Genomic DNA, 18,453 nt, shown 5'->3' with positions numbered 1-18,453 from the left:
CTGAAATGCCCAAGCATAATACAACAAGTCTGGTAATGCCAACCCTCCCTTCTCCCTCCTCCTTCTTAACTTCTTCCAGGCCAGCCTACATGTTTTATAATTCCTTACGAAGGAATTCATCTCACGCTGGCATTTGTTCAGTTTTTTAACATGAAAAACCAAGGGGATGGCATTAAAAATAAAAGTAAACTTTGGGAAAATGGACATTTTAACCAGATTGTACTATTGTTTTACAACCGCATTTGCGGCTGCAAAACACTCGCAGTTTACCAAACCAATCGCAATAAAAAAGCAGTCACAGACATGAGGTCTGCTGACCCCAGCAGGCCACCATCCCTGTAAGTGCTCGTCATTCCTTATAAGGTCGCAAATACCACTTGCCTCATAAATATTAATGAGACACGCAATTTGAGACCCCATTAGAAATCGCTAACAGTCACTGAGACACTGTCGTAAATTGCGAGTCACAAAGCGACGCAATTTGCGAGTCACAAAGTGACGCAATTTGCGAGTCGCAAAATGTAATGGTCGCACCTCCGGCCCTCGGTCCCCTACCTTGTAGGCTACAAGGCCTACTTAGGGGTGACCTATTTAATATTTAAAAGCATGGTTCTTTCCTTTCTTTCCTTTCATATAGGGGTATTTTGACAGATTTACCTGCAGGTTCAAAAGCTCCCTTAACTCATGTTTCCTTTATCAAGCTTTTGGATGGCAACTCATATGCTGCAGTCCACAGGTGCATTTTACATTTTCCTTGTCACTTATGTACTTCCTGCACAATACACCATGGCCTTAATGGGAAGGTAAATATGTTAATTAGGACTTAGACAATTTTACTATGGTTTAGGAGTCAGAGCATATGCGCTGTTGCCTGGACAGAAGTGCTCCAGTGTATAGTGTTAAAAAAACAATAATACCAGTCAGTAAGAAAATGTGGGAGGCCAGGCAAAAAAGATACTTTATCAGACAGGTATATCCTGTTCTCCATCATTATATAGAAGACAGTAGTGCACTAATCTTGTTTTATTGAGAATCTCATTTCTTTGTTTTCAGGAACATGGGATCATCATCACAAGAATCCTCAAGCTGCAACCTCCAATGATCAATCTGAAGCAGGATCTTCCTGGTAAATACCCAGGCCATGTTCACAAGGCTTTCTTCTCTACTTGCAGTTCAAAGAAAACATGAGATTGGCTCTAGCGTGTAGCTTATATGGAGCACCACCCAAGATGAACACCACAATATTGCAGTATTCCTGGATCTTGAGGTCTCCGGAACATCCCGCAAGGGAAAAATAGTAACAGTGTTCAGTTGAATGTTGTTCTAGGGAGCCATGCTGTCCAAGGGACCCATGGGTCCAACATTGTCCATAGGTTCTTAAGGTCTATTGGCATCTCTGGTGTACTCAGAGTCATCTCATTGTGGTAAACCAAGCAGTTCATGACAAACATTGTATCCTACAAGTGGATGAAAGCTGGCTACAGGGAAGGTGCAGGCCCATGTTAAACATGTGTAAGAAATGTCCTCATTTGGAGAAGGCGTTAATAGCAAATCTTCCTAAATCTGAAGATTCTCTGTTCCAATCAGCAGAGGACTTACAACCTGGAGTGGAGTTCCCTAGATGGCAGATATTTCACCTGCAAAGACTAAATTGACTACGCCATTCTGTCTGGCAAGGTACTGAGATAATTTATTGGTGCATCAACTGACATAAAGAGGTTTAACTGCAATTAATGGAAACATTACCTCGTTGAAAGATCGTAATGAAAACACTTTCATTGAAAGGTAGGGAGTACATAACATGCTGAGACATAGTTCACGATATAATGCAAAGACTAGGCTTGTGGCACTGACAATCTACCTCCGAATGGTAATGAACATGTATAGCACCTAAAGTTGATGGTGGACATTGCACTATGTGTTACCTCTTTTGTGTATTTATCACCAGAGGTTCTTCTCCAAAAATAGTTAATATTTACAGTGACACTTCAGGTAAAGAATATTCCCTTGAAATTGAAGAAAATCTAAACACACCACAATTATAAGTGTAAATTCCCATAGCAAAATTCTAGATAAGCTCTTGCATAGCTTTTTTGCTATTTTTTTCATTTTCCAGTGATTTCTATGGAAAGACTACATTATCATACTTTTACAATGGGTAGCAGATTTGGGGTTCTCTCAATTTCTTTTTTCGTTTTTTGTTCATTAAGTCATTGTTTAAGTATATATCTCTGGCAGAAATGTGTGTTTTTCCTTCATGATTTTGCACAACTTACAAACTACATATGTCCATAGGATTTTGACATTTTTCAAACTTCACTGAATTATGCAGAGAATTGGGGGTTGTCCCTTTCACCTTTAGGGTGTCATTTTTAGTTTTCAATTTAATTTTATTATTTTTTCCATATTTTATTCTTCAATGAATTTTAAAGTAGTTAGAACAGTCAAAATGTAGATTTTTGGCAAGTTATAAATAGACCCTGCCTTTCAGAGCCATTAAGACCCGAATTATGTCATCATGTTACCCTAAACTTTATAACTTAGGACAAAGAACAGAACTATCAATGAGATGGTTCCTTCCTGACTGTTACTCCTGTCATTTTGTAGTTGGATGAAGTACGGTTGGGCATTGAGGTCTTGCCCTGGAATAAGGCCCCAGGACTCAATGGGGTCACTCCGGACTTTTTCTGGGATAATATTGATGTATGGGCACCAGTGTTGACTGAGGTGTTAAACGCAGCGGCAAAGAACGGGATGCCACCTTCATAGTCAACCGCTACCATCGTCCTGAATGCTAAGAAGGGAGACAAGGGTAACCCCCATTGCTACCGTCCCATATCCCTCATTCATTCCACAGTTAAAGTTTTGGGTTGGGCCATAATTAATAGGCTTTCCTATTGGGCTGAATAAAATTATCGCTGAGGTGCAGTATGGTTTCCGAATGCGAAAATCAACTACAAAGCAATGTCTAAACCTCTAACTTTTAGTTTCTAAATATACAGTTGCTCAATTTGGCGCCCTTTTTTGGGGGTTTTATGGACCTTACTTCTGCATTTGATCGGGTGAATTGTAAGGAATTGTGGTCTCTAATTGATTTCTTGGGGGTCGAGCCTGCTATTGTAAGCTTATTAATGACCCTCCCTGCCCATACTACAGCTGCAGTTAGATACTCTCACAGGGCAGAATTCACTGATTATTTTAATTGCACTAATGGGGTTCGTCAGCGGTGTATTTTTGGTCCCTTTTTTATTCACAATATATATTAATGGTTTTGAAGACGCCCTGACTTCATTACAGAGTGATTGCCCTCGAGTGGGCAGGAAAGCAGTCCAGTATTACTATTTGCCAATGACCCGGTACTGATTGCACACACACCGATGGGCTGATTAAATTGTTTCCTTCATAAATGTGTTGGAATTGTCGGCCAACTTTACAAAATCGTACATTTTAGAAGTTGGCCCTTGGGCGACCCATTCTAAGACATGTAATGCAGGAGCCCACACTGTAGCAAAGCTTCTGGCTTTCCCTTATCTGGGAACTTTATTTGATGAAAAGTTTAACTGGAAACGATTGATGGAGGGGAAGTTAGGAGACATGAATAAATCCATGGGAGCCATTGCTGCCCATGCCCATAGATTAGGCACCTGATCTACGGGGGGTGATTTTAAAGCCTTATCGGTCCTTGTGCATTTCCAAGGTCTTGTACGGAAGTGAGGTCTGGGGTTATACTGTGACTAATAAACTACATATTGCACAAAATAAGTTCCTGAAACAAATCTTGAAGGTTCCCCAGGGCACTTCCTTGTTCTCTGTACATGAAGAATTAAGAGTTAACTATATAGCTGAACTGGTGGCAGCAAAGCCTCTGTCATGTTGGGTGAAGATCTGGTCTAACAATGAGGCAGAATTTAACAGTTGATCATTGCAGATTGCCTATCATTAGACCATGCACCTCAAAATCACTTGGTTACGGTATGTTACAGAGTCTTTCATGGTCCTAGGCAGGGCAAATATTTTCACAAAATATGATTCAGTGAAGCACGGGGATCTGTCCACTGTTAATGAGTTCTTTTTTAAATATGCCACGGCTCACCATGAAAATATTGAGCTTATTAAACCAGCGGTGAGAGGCATGCTCTTTTAAAATCAGTACAGGGTATGGAGAATTATCTTTCAATTTTAACTAGTGCTTTTAGTAGATTTCTAATACCTCATTTTAGATTTAATCAGCTCCATTAACTTTTGGCTTCCCCAGCTGGCTTTGTATTACAGGAATAGGAGCGACGTACCGGTGGCTGCGATGATAGGTCTCCACAGGATACCCTACATTTTGTCCTGCTATGTAAATATTTTACTCACTCCAGGAGATTGTATCGTAATCCCCTTTTAAAGGTTATGAGAATTAGACAAGACTGTGTTGCCTTAATGCATCTGCAGCTGCTGCCCAGTGATTACATGCCTTTTGTAGACACGAACATCTTAAGAGCAGCACTCATATCCAGAAATTTTAGATGTGTTTGATGGCTGCTTAGACTTTGCTTTTTTGCACACTATTTTAATGAGTTTTAACTGTATTGATTGTGCGTTTTAATGTTGTATTTTGTGCATCTTTTATGGTTGTGATTACTTCTGAATAAAGATAATCATAATTATTATTATCATCTAAGAAAAAGATTGTTACTTCTGCAGCAGTCATAACACCAGTTGTCACCCCCCAGGCACAATGATCTAATACATCTGCCACATGTATCTTCCATGAAGGTGGTTACAATTTAATTAAGTGTCTGTCTTAAGCAGGCTAGAGCAGTTAGAACACTCTTCCTTGCAGGTCCCATGAGCAGCTCCAAGTCTGCAAGTATGTGGTGCATAATTTTCACTTTTTAGACTGAGAGAGTCACTAATCAGCAGATTTTTCTGGCTGTTTTAAAACAGTTTTAATATCCTCTGGTTCGTGTCCATGTTCAACATCACTGGAGATACTTCTTTGACAATACAGTAGCTCCAGCTTTCATCATCTATTGAGAGCTAGTTCTTATCTATTTAAGACTTAATAAACATCACTCTTGAATGAGCACTGAGGAATTATATGAACTTATTTACCACTGTTACACCTGTGCGCCTTACGGTGGTCTTCCCCAAACCTTTTGCCTACTTACCTCCAATTTTTGCTGGATTTTGTTTTTGTTGGCCTTAAGACTTTGTGCAATTTACCACTGCTAACCAGTGCTAAAGTTTTTGTGCACACTTCCCCTGAGCATTGGCATATAACTAATTGGCATATTTATTTTACTTATAAGTCCCTTGTAGAGTAGCATATCATATATACAGGGTCTGTAAATTAAATGCTACCTATGGGCCTGCAGCACTTATCGTGCCACTCACTTAAGTAGCCATCCAAAACATGTCCAACGTCTGTCAATGTAACCTGAAAGCTGTGTTATAATGCTATGTCGACCTGGCATTAGAATTCCCTTGCCAAACCTTAAACTACTCTTTTGTTACATATTAATCACACTAAGGGGCTGATTAGGATGGCAGTTGGACTTACTTTCGACGGCCACCTATTCAGAAATGGGACCGCCCGACTGCAAGTTGGCAGTCCCACCAGCCCAATTACGATGCGACCCCACCACAGCAGTCGCAATGTTTATCTTTCGTATTGCAGCAGGAGCTGCGGGCTGCAGCAAATGCTGAAATACAAAATATGGACATACTACATATCCCTGCATTATGTGGTCAAAAAACAAAACAGATGGCCAGAGGTGAAGGGGGCCCAATGTCCCTTTCCACCAGCCTTTTCATGGCAGGTACACCACCATGAAAATGCCCACGGGGAGGGACATCATAATCCCTAAAGCGGTGCCTGGCAGGTGCCACCACCATTGTAGGGATTGCGGCTCCCTCCGACCCACGGATACATGGCAGTCGGTCTTTCTGACCATCCACCATCCGCCCTCCATTGTCGTATGGCAGGTGGAAAACATGGTTACGAATGCGGTGGGACCACCACCGATGGGCTGTCAGTGGCAGACCCACCGTCCTTATAATCAGGCCCTTTGTTGGGACCCAAGTAACAATAGGGCAGGGTGCTGTGTAATTAAACGGTTGGGCATGTACTTTTAGGTTATACATGTCCTAGTAGTTAAAATAACTAAATTCATGTTTTAGTACTGTGAGGTCTACCCCTCCTATAGAATAACTTTGAGCATTCCTTATTACATTCAATAATCTGTAATTTTTAATTGGGAGCAGATTGATATGTCATGTTTGGCACCTATGTACTTGTAATGATAAGCCCTCGTTAATGATAAAGTCAGATTTATCATTATATTTTTGTAGGTGCCACTTTTAGAAAGTTTACACCCAACAGGGGCAGCCCTATTACCTAGAACCTGTGGCCATTAAATATTGTGAAAACCACAATGGCTCATGGAAGAGAGATATTTCATAAACAACAAATATAAACAGAAAAAAATAGAAAAAGAAAACAAGGTACCACCAAAAGATTTTTTTGTAATGCAACAAAGCTTATATTGACAAATGTTTTATACAAAAGTAACACCACAATACAATGTATAAAAAAACAATTCATGCTCAAGATTTTACAATATACAAACATATACTGACTATATACAGTGTAAATAAAAAGAACGGTCACAATCGCAAAGGGTTATTAATTCAAACAAAGTTTGTCCATATTGAAAACAGGAACACGACACAGTGAATCCTTTACCCAATTTGCTAGGGATATGTCAACGGAGTTTTACCCTTTTTTAACTTGTTAGGTCATCATCAGGAGACAAAGCATACTTCATGAACAACCATATATGAAACAATCAATAGAATTTAGCGCTAAAAGCTCAAAGAGAGAGAAAATTCAATAAGCCCAGTAATCTTTTTAGTACAAAAACACAGACAATTTCAGGCCATCATAAATTAGATTACCATTGGCTTGGATGGCAGCGCAGGCGGTTGCCTAAGTTCGCGAGCTCCGTGACCCCGGGCAAAAAACCAGCGAAAAGAACGGCGAGGAGGGGTGTAGGAACACACTGCGCAACACAGGAGCGGCAAGTGCATCTGGGAACATCGCGCCCGAAGCAGAAACAGCCTGAATCCTCCAAGGCAGGGGATACGAAGGATGCTGCCCAAGATGGCGGAGTCGTAAAAACCCGGTAACATCGCTACAGCGGAAGCAACAGCAATACCAAGCTTGAGTCAAGACAGCTCTGGGACGCAAGGTGTGGCGCCCCGTAGAAGAACAACTGAGGTCTGACCGAGACGGAAAAGAAAAAGAATAAAGACGGAGATGCAAGGAAACAGACAACAAGGGCGGCCATCTTGGGTGTCCACACAACAACAGTGGGCTACGGGGAGGTAGCACAGGAAGCGCGTCTAGACCGAAGAAACCTCCACATCCACATCCACAAGTGGGCAGCTACACAAAACGCAAGACACTGAGGTGGGGTAGCGGAGATGCGGAGAAGAGGCGCCAGAGCGATACACTTACCCTAGACGCGCACCAGCCAAGCGGAGGTAGCCAACAAGGCCAGGCGCCGCTCAAGGGAGTAACCGCAACCGCAGCCTCAGCAAGTAAGCCGCTGGCGTTTTCCCTTTAAAAGGAAATAAATCTGAAGCGCTGAGCATAAGCGGCATAGACAGTGCAAACAGACGTCTGGAAACAACGGCGGCCATCTTGGGAGGGGCAGAAGCGAGAACAGGCTCCGAGGCATAGCGCATGGAAGCAGAGCGCGAAGTTCTCGGGCCAAAGGGAAGCCAAGGGAAGCAGGCGCAGGTCCTCTGCGCACAACACCAAGTAAATGCCCAACACTGAACACTGGGGGGATCTTGATGGGGTTATTGTTGCTGTTAGAGGTGAAAATAAGCATCGTTGGTGACTGGGCGGGACCGGGCTTCCCTTGGAGGGACTGAGGGTATGTAATGGCGGGGGATTGACTGTGTCGTTGAAGAGGACCTGGTGATTTTGCTTGTGAATTTGTGGAAAAATTAGTTGGCGATGAGACGCTGGAGTAGCCTCCTTTAGTACAACGGAGTGTTGAGGAGATGGGGTCGCTGACTGTAATGCAGGGGGGAGTGAATCGTGAGTAGAGGTCGGAGACACTTGGGGGGGGTTGGGAGCAGCCTTCCTCTTGCTTGTTGGGGACGTGAAGTCGCTGAGGCTGTCTCAGAGAGGGTTGGTTGCTTGGGAATGGGTCTACCGGTATCGTCCCTCTATCCTCCCAGGCTGGTCTCTGGTCATTAAAAGCGGACCCGAAGATGTAGACTTCCGGAGCAGAGGCTGGCGTTTTGGTTGTTGTTGTAAACAACATTTGCGGTAGTTGCGTATTTGAGTTTGCCGTTTTTTTTACCGGTAGTCCTGTGATGCGGGGACTCGTAACCTCCACCGGTTGTGAAGGAGAAGTAGTCTTTGGCGTGCCCGGGGCTTTTTTGAAATAGTCGAATAGGGACCGGGGTTTTAGTCCATCCGGGGCTGATGCCTGGGGAAAGAGCTTGCCGTTGTTGGTTAAATGTTGCTTACCGTTTGGACTCACGAGAGTGGTCTGGGAGGGGCCTTCGTGGATTGTCTCCGGTTTTGACTTCTTCCTTTTTGTTGCTGTGTTGGTTTTTCTTACTCTCCCCGATCTCATTGTTTCTGTTGGATTGCAAGGGTCTGCTGGTGGAGGGACCAATGAGGAGGGGGCTTCTACCGGGGCCTCCGGTCCTGCCTTGGAGGTTTCTGCTGGCCCCTGGCTTAGTCGTACGGGACGGAGAGATACCAAGACCCATGCTGTCTCCCTGGCGGGTTTTCTGGCCTTTACTTGTCTATCTTGTGTCTCGCATCAGGGAAGTCAAATAGCCAAGATGTCCAGTATCTGATGTCCAGCCCAGCCCGGCTCAGCTGCTATTCCTGTTGCTGTGGCGGACGAGTGTTATGGCTGCCCCCGGCTCGCTTTTGCCCCCCCAGTCTCCCTGCCTGAAGCCACCCGGTAACTTAACCGACCACACCAGAGGCACCGTGCCTGACACAGAAACACGCCCCCCCCAATGTGAAAGGTCCGGCCACGTGGAGGGGGGTGTGCGGTCCCACACAGGATGATCTCCGGCGGGTGGAAAACGCCAACCGAGTGCCCGCAGGGCAGGGGGGGTCAGTGGGGAAGGGGTAAGGAGAGTGAGGGGGGCAGTGCCAAAGCCGCAGAACAGGGCGGAGAAGCGGGAGGAATCGCCAGAAGGGACCTGACGGCTGACCTGGCGTCGGGTGGGCTGCCGTGAAAGATACAAGCCTGGTAAAGCAGGACCGGCGGAGCAAGGAGTGGGGGTGGTACCATATGCACCACCCGAGGCTTAGGAGCTGCTTGTAGGTGCTCTTGGGAGACGGAGGGAGGGGGTATCAGGCAGTGATGGGCAGAGAAAGGCAGTGTTGGACCACTAAGCGGATGCCATGCGAACCAGGGTGGAGCTCGGCCGGGGCTTGATTCTGCCTACCAACGGCTGTGTGGACCGCTATGAAGTGCCGCCGCTCCCACCCCTCGACTTACTTGGCCGCCGCTGCAGTCACTGTCACTGCCTCGTTTTGCCTTGCCTGGTTGCCGTTCGCGGCTGTCCCGGTCTGAAATCCGGAGCTTAGAACGCGGCTCCGACAGACCCCCCGCTCCTCGCCACCTCGCCCGCCTGCTCGGCTCGGCTGTCTTCACGGCTGACCACGCCCCCACCACGTCAACACGGCAGTGCGACAGCGAACTCTCCGCTCTCTCACATTTAATATCTGATTCGGCCAGATACTCTGCTACCCTTCAAATTAGGAATTACTCAGCATTCATAATAAGGGCCTAAGTGGTATATGACTTTTTAAATGAAAGACCTAGTCAAATAACGAAATAAACATTTCACACCTGCATCCTACAGTTGATTAACATTAACCTTCCTTCTTTCCGAGGTCATTAAACAGAGGACTGTTACACATAGGTGCATTTTGGAAAAATAAGTTAATGTTATTGTAATCAACCAAGTCGAATGCCGTGCAACTTCTCTCCTGTTCCTTTGGTGCCAAACAGCACTATTTCTGATTTGTAGGCAATTGTGAGACATCCAGGAAGAAAATCTCCTCATGCATTCTCTGAACTTCAGTTTAATCGAGTAGGGATTTGGGGCCCTGGAGATGATCAATTGAGTGTCATTAGCATAAGAGAGGACACCAAATCCACAGGAACGTATTACTTGAGCCAGAGGTGCCACATAGATGTTAAAAAGTACAGAGCTTAGTGAAGGGCCAGGAGAGACTCCTCGGCCCAAAGAGATCAAGCAACACCAGCATGGCTGGACAGCCCTCATGAGAAATGAATGAGAAAAATGGCCGCCGACTGATGAGGAGCTCAAGAAGGAGCTTCGGGGCTCCGGGGCTGGGGATCGCAAAGTGGCAAAGATCCCTTGTTGGTCTGGCATCCTCCACTCAGCAGTTGCCATGGAGTCAGCGGTGAAGAACAGATTCGGAACTGAAGCAGAGAAGTGGTGCAACTCGCAGACGATGCTCTCAGACGGGCCAACCTAGCACTGGGCACAGTGACCGAACCTTGTTACTCACCCTGGTACTCACACGGAGATCCAGGTAGATCCACGCACTGTAGCGCACTGACGAGCCATCGAGAGCTCCGCTCCGGGAGAAGTGGTGATCGGGTGGACCCTAGTTCCACACCGCAAAAGAAGAGATAGGGGCGCAGTTTCCCCAGACGGACCCACGCTTCGCACCACACCAGGAGTGGAGGCAAGTCTCAGATTCCTTGATGGGTGGCCGAACTCGCGGGGACAGCCGAGAGCAGAGTCGGGCACAGACAGCATGAGCATGATCGATATGGTTGATGCTGTGCGCATGGGGTTGAATCGTGGAGATTGACCTTACGGAGATTGCAGCATGGACAGGAGAGGCAGCAAAGACAGCCTGCATCTCCCAGGTGAGAGTGGAATGCCCTTCTGCAGCATGTGCACAGTTAAAGGAAACCCCCTCGCTGCCCAATCGGTCGTAGCCAGTTGCTTGGCAAATTCATTACCCTTTACATATTGAAAACAGACCTTCTCATCCATTTTGAGCTCACAGATATATTTCACAGACAGTCCCTGCAAAAAGGCAGCTATCGGCTCTCCAGGCTAAGAAGCTGGAAATGGAAAGAGGACTGCGCACGGGAGAAAAACAAAGGACTACAGCTACTAGCTGAGCCACTCTCGAGTCTGTATATCTATAGTTTTCAATGATTGACCTGATGGGTTTAGATTAATATAGGGAATTTAATTATTTTCTTAAGCCCTATACAATTTTTCAACTACTTTCTCCCTTAATGGGCATAGACGTGCAGGAATTCGAGGATAGTAAAAGACGCCAACATGGACAACAGCAAGGCTTGTAGATGTGCTGAATAAGCAATAGACTAAAGGATACAGCTTAGTGAGTGTCACTACTGCAGGACCACTCCGAAGTGTTGTATACCTATCTTCAGCATCCACGCACTTCTGACCTGATAGTGCAGCAGCCTGCTAAACACCTCCCAATCACATGGATGGTTCTCTCTGGTCTATAGATACCACAGACAGAGGCATGGAATGCGATGCTGCACGGTACCCCCCTAATGCCGAGATGACCTACCGCTTAATCTTGACGCTGGACTTAATGTCTAAGTGACCCCATCTGAGCAATGGGCCCATTTACTCTTACTTCCTGGGCCCCCACAAGGTATTTCTCTACTACTGCCGATCTGCCAGAACTGTACTGCTTCTTAGCCCCCTGTTACTACCACCCCCCCCCCCCGCCCCCACATTCCCTCTATGGCTCTATTGTGGACTTGTTTCTTCTGTATCTGACTATGCAACTGTCACTATTGTAACCTTGCTTGTCCCTGACGGCCGAGACCTGAGCAACATGGCTGATGCCCGGTGTAGCTGCTAGATTGCTATAGAGGAGATCCGCCCTGGCTCACCACCTCGGCTGTCACCTACCCAGCCGGACATTGGGCACTGTTCTCCCTGTCTCTTCGATGCAGCCATAGCTAATGTAACCTTGTTTTTCCCTGACCGCTGATACCTGAGCAAGATGGCTGATGCCCGGTGGAGCTGCTAGACAGCTATAGAGGAGATCTGCCATGGCTCACCACCTCAGCCGTCACCTACCCAGCCGGACTTTGGGCACTGTTCTCACCGTCTCCCCGCCCTGTCTCCTTCCTCCCCCTCCCTTCAACAAATTACTGTAACATTGTTGTTTTGCCTATGTTTTACTATGCTCTGGTAACGGATGTAATTTGTAACTTGAAATGCTACGATTCCTCATGTGAAGCCCTCTGATACCTTCGGGTCTAGCCAGCACTACATAAAAACTCTTCAAAAAAAAAAAATCAAGGTTGAGTCTTATGGCATCAAGTACCCCCATCAGCGTTGTTTCAGTGCAATGAAAGGCTCTGAACACAGATTGTGAAGAATCACTCAAAATCGACACAATTTCCATTTTTAACCACATTTAAAAATAAATAGGCTACTGTCTGTATTTATCTGTAAAAATCAGTAAAAATGAAAAAAAGGGAACTTTATAAGTAATGGGTGTAGCTTTGGGTGTTCCCACGCAGCACCCATGGAACAAGAGACATCTCCAGATTTACGAGAAATCGTAAATCTAGAGATGCGTCTGAATTCTACTCCACCCTAGAGGTGGCATAGCGAGGTGCAATGAAGAGAAATGTTTTCATTTCTCCTTGTTTTCTCCTCTGCAGCATGCAGCATGCATTGAAAGAGGAAAATGCTTGTCGTGATAGTTTTTGTATGGAAGGTGCACCTTCTTCACAAAAAGAATCTTCCCACAACGCAGGCATCCTTGCACCATGGTGCAAGGGTGCCTGCACCAGAGCATGGCAGCAGTTTGTGCGACAGTGCAGGAGAAAGCACAGAGATGCAACATATTCTTGTAAATATGGTGCATCCCTGTGCTTCGGAAGTGCTGCAGCATGGCGTAGCCAAAGGGCTTGCCTTGCCACCCTGCGGCACTTCCTTGTAGATCTGCCGCCAAGTCTCTGAAATGGAAGTCAAAATCCACAAAGGTTGCAAGCTGTATCCACTGAAGTCTTCTCAGAGCCAGAGAGTTGCTGGACATTGTCCCACTGAAGCTGTTGGTTTTAGTGGGAAACTCTCTGAGTGAAAGAAATTCACAGCCAACCTGTTGGGTGGAAACTTTTTGTGCTGTTCACCAGTCAAGATTTCTACCTTCGGACTTAGTCAATTAATGGACCTCACCAAACTTCCCCTGGAGGAAGCCTGAAGCTATATCTATAAAAATGTCTTGAAAATTGTACATCTTTGTGGTGAGGGCCCAATGACACTCTAAAGGTCTTGAACGTTCAAAGCTTTTTTAAGTTCCAACTTTACTAGGTTTCTAGAGCAGCTAATCTTGGTAACTTTTAAGACTATTACAAAGCTGCCCCAACCAGGGGGAAGGCTTCTCTGTGCACTGCTCTGGAAGACTAGGTAGTCTTATTCTCTTTTGTGAATTTAATAAAGTTCAATACATTCAATCATGGTCGATTTCAGAATCTTTTTTTATTCTGAGTTCAACTCATTATCTTCATGGTTGTATTCAATTATCCGTTTCATCACAGTTTCAATATTGCCATAATATGATCCTCCCTGCTCGCTATTCCCAATGCATTTCGGTCTTCGTGTCAGCCCTTCGTCAGGGGATTACTCTACAAGTAAAGAAAGTATGCATCCATGAATGATTTTCCTCTCAGGTAAGGCTTCGTGTCAGCCCTTCGTCAGGGGTTTACTCTACAAGTAAAGAAAGTATGCATCCATGAATGATTTTACTCTCAGGTAAGGCTGGTGCGCAATGCGCTGTTAAAATCGGTGATACGGGTTACAGTGTACGTCCATGCCATGACGTGTCCTACTCAGATTGAGTTGGTGTCTAAAACATGCTCCTTATCACAAACTATAATCAAGAATTTGTGCTTCAGTGACAAACAAGAGGCTGGGTGCTTACGATTTGTGTAACTACTTCGTGCATGTGTTAATCTCTAAGTGAGGTTAAAATGTGAGTTTTATCCAATGCTCGGTTTTAAACTAGGCAGAGCATGTGAATATGTGCGCCATATTAATCAATCGAGCTATAGAGTATAACAGTGAGTGTCACTCACGTGAATTACGATGTCTCCGAGGAACCTAAAAAATCAATGTATATGCATATCGTTCCAAAAGTACTAACGGTATGAACGCTGTGTAGGTCCTCATGTGAGGTACTTACTGAAATGCAAAAGATCTCCGCAGTGTGACCGCGTTGCCGTCTAACTTGTAGCGTGATGAGCAGTGTCAGGAAGTAAAGCGTGTTGTTAAAACCGACGGGCGGTTTGTGCGAGACACTAAAAAAGGACTGTGTTACTAGCTTGGAAACGGTCGCCATATTGGAATGGTGCGTGGTGAATAATGGGTTAGTCAACAAGTGGACGAATGTGCACTGGTCAGTAACGTGGTGGTAATAGGTGATGTAGTAATGTCATAAAGAAAATGATCACATGGCCATTATACTAAAATGTAGAAAACAACGTAGAACCACGTTAAACAAACTCTGATATTATGACATAGCAGCATGATGATAGAACATATTACAGATAACATAGAAATTCCATCCTATCATTCAACCCGTTCGGTTGTATCGTGGCCATGTATCGGATCCAATAGTTCTCACGTTTCAGGAGGGTGTTCTTATTGTTCCTAGTATGTTTGATCTGTTCCAAAACAAGATATTTCAACTGTGCCACCGTGTGTTGATTCTCAAGGAAGTGTGCTGCGACTGTGGACTTCATGTTTTTAGTCCGGATGTTACTCTTGTGTTCGAGTATGCACAATCGTATTTTCCTCTCAGTGTGTCCTATGTAGCATAAGCCACATGGGCATTTTAACATATAAATGACATTTGAAGAATTACAAGTGGCATTGACTTTCAATCTAATTTTGTGTCCTTTCATAGGGTGGTTGGTGTAGTTCCCGGGTATAATGTTATGGCAGTTGCTGCAATTGTAACAAGGCAAAAGTCCTTTATGTGTCTCGGTTTGTTGCTGATCGTAAGGTCTCGTGAGGATTTCTTTGAGGTTGCGTCCTCTGGTATATGCAAAAATAGGATGTTGTGCGGATGCACCTTGGAAGTCAGGTTCAGTACTCAACAGTGGCCAGTGTTTCAATATAATTCTCCTGAACTGGTTGCTGATAACGGAGTATAGGGATACCACCACCATGCGTGTGTTCTCTGTTTTTGTTTTGACTTGGAGTAGGTCTTTGCGGTTAATCTTCTTGCAGCGGAGGGCCGCTTTGTACTTTTAAGACTCCCATGATCTCAGGAACATCATTGAGAGACTTAGACTCACTCCAGTCCAGTTCCAGTTGCCTCTGATCACCTTGGTGTTTCAATAAAAAGGCCTCTTGCAGTTTTTTGTGCCCACTTAGCCATACAGGAGGTCAGTCAACTAGACCTTGGAATCCACTAATTAGTCCTGGGTACAAGTGGGAACTTGTGCAGACCCTTCGATTCTCCACACAGGTCACAAAATTAGGTCCAGTCCTTTTATGATCTTCCGCAGACCCAGACAGTATACTGATGCGCAGAGGGTGAGGTACCCGCATTATATTTTTCACTATCTAGTTGGTGAGGGTGAGTCCTAAAGACTACCTAACCAATGTGAAAAACCTTACTAGAAGCAAGACTTTCTAGGTTTGCAGCACATCAAGTGTGCCTTTCAGCAAATCATACTACACTGTACCAACAGAGGCAAATTGAACATTACAGAAACTGCACCAGAAGGGAGCCTGTGAACTAGCCAAAGGTGTATTTATGGAAATAAGCAGTCCCATCCTCCTTAGCTCCTTCCACTGGGCTGGTGCTAGACTGGCTGCAGAGCACTTATAAAACAAAAGGTTTATTTATCCAGGTATTCCTTTACACTTAGCTATGAATTGGCAGTCCTTCCCATATCCGTATCAATTAAATTAAGTTCCTGGGGCCACCCAAGCTATTCAATATGAGCTGGTATCTGTCACATACCTCACACCCAGGTCACACACAAGTCTTATTGCTCATGCTTGGGAACAATTTTCACACCTCAAGGGGAATTACTGGCAGGGTAATCTGCCTGCAGGCTAATGCTAAATAGCCCAGTAGAGAGGCTCAAGAGGGCAAAGCATTAAAAACAGTGTTTTAATTATCTACATAGATATCCAGTGTTAGCAGGCTTATTATTTTTGTCTAAACTTCATTTATTCTCATAGGACAACTTCAGCCCATTATAGGCAAAATAGCTTTTGGGGGCTAATCACTGTTTGTTCTTGCCAACATTCAAGTCTTGCACGTATCACTTTTAAATCCTAGGGGCCAGATGTACAAACAGTATTTTAGTAGTCTGTGACTAATATATGTCAATACTTCGTGAACTAAAACAACGCATGCTTTTACAACGTTGTTTTTAGTTCTTAAGTACCATTACAATGCACTTTTTTAGAACACATGGCATTACTTAACAAGTGCTTTGAAATGCATATAAAATGTATTTTCCACGGATCCCAATTCCCTGCATACTTTTACAATACATTTTCATTTAAATAACCCCCCAATACTATGCTAATTTCTACATCCATTAACACTACCCTACATAACACATACTCCACAACACTACCCAAACCCCTCACACACCTCCCCCAGCACGACCCTCCCCCTTCCCCCAATCTGGTCCCAACATGCAAACACTACCCTGCACGACCCCCCAACACTACCCTAAACCCTAAAACACTACCCGTAACTACATCAAAAACACAACACTACCCTATATACTAAAACACTACCCCCCACTTCCCCATTCCAGTCCCTTCAATCAAACACTAGGCTGCACGACACACCCAACACTACCCTAATCCCTTAAACACTGCTCTACACTACACAAACACCACAACACTACCCTAAACCCTAAAACGCTACCCCCTGCACTACCCTCCCCTTTTCCCCAGTCCAGTCCCTACAGTCACACTACCCTACATAACACCCAACAGTACCCGAAACCCTAAAACACTACCCTACACTACACAAACCACATCACTACCCTAAACCCTAAAACACTACCCCCTTGCACGACCCTACCTGATCCCCAGTCCTGTCCCTACACCCAAACACTACTCTGCACAATACCCCAGACACTACCCTAAACCCTAAAACACTACCCTACACTACACAAACACCAACACACTACCCTAAACCCTAAAACACTACTCCCTGCACGACACTCCCCCGACCACCAGTCCTGTCCGTACACCCAAACACTACCCTGCACCAAACACTACCCCGACACTACCCATAATCCAAAAACACTACTCCTTAAACACTACAACACTACCCTTATTCCTAAAAGAGTACCCCCTGCACGACCCACCCCTTACCCTAAACCCTTAAAGACGACACAGCCGCTCTTACCTCTCTCTTCTCTAGTTCCTCTCTTCTCCTTCCTACATCATCAGAGGGGCGGTGATCGGTGCACATCATTGTGAGGAAACGGAAGAGCCTGTTTCCTCACAACGATGTGGCTCGAATTACAACGCTTGCGTTGTAACAGCGCATGCGATGTAATAACATGAGTAGTAAAGCCTACGAGTTGTTACAGCACATGCATTGTTACGCTTGCGTTATAACGGTATGCAGTGTAATAGCCTTGTACTAACGGCTGTTCACCGTTTGCGACTCTCGCTATTAGGAAGGGGCATCCCTTCCTATTAGCGAGTCACAATGGAATGTACTATTTTTTTTTTGTCCTCATTTGCCATAACCTCTTTCCATAAAGAAAAGCCGACCACCATGCGTGTCCTACCTTGAGAGACAGACACATCTTTTATCTCTTATGTCCCCACTTACCCAGACACGATTTATTTGTTGGCGGAAGACCAAATCACAAAGATGGATCAGAGGGAGGGATGGGCGAAGACCTTATTACTCCATCAAGGGTGTTTCACCTGAAGGACCCATAATTTCGTTTCGGAGGGGGCAACGTCCCAAGGTCCCTGGAGTATAGTGGGCATAATCATAGGACCCGGGGAAAAAAAAAACCCCGGGACTCCTATCTCCAGTGAACCAACAAGTCCCAAAAAGCCAGCCAAGTCTACCTTCGAGGTTTCATATAACGACATTAGCCAGGCTGCATGCGATGGAGCATTAGGATCCACCCAATATTTGCAGATTTGTCGTCTTGCCAAGATAATGGAGTAAAAGAGGAGGGTCTTTGCTTGACCGGTTACACTTTCATCTAACCCAAAGATTATTAATGGAAGAGTGATGTTCAATGATGTGTTTAATAAAGACTCCAGGGTAACCTTTACTTCTTCCCAAAAAAGCATAATAGCGGGACAGTCCTTAAACATATGTATGTCTGACACTGCCGCGAGGTTACACTTGTTGTACTT

This window comes from Lissotriton helveticus, chromosome 6 (genome assembly GCF_964261635.1).
Source record: "Lissotriton helveticus chromosome 6, aLisHel1.1, whole genome shotgun sequence".
Classification (NCBI taxonomy): Eukaryota; Metazoa; Chordata; class Amphibia; order Caudata; family Salamandridae; genus Lissotriton; species Lissotriton helveticus.
This window is presented reverse-complemented; position numbering follows the sequence as displayed.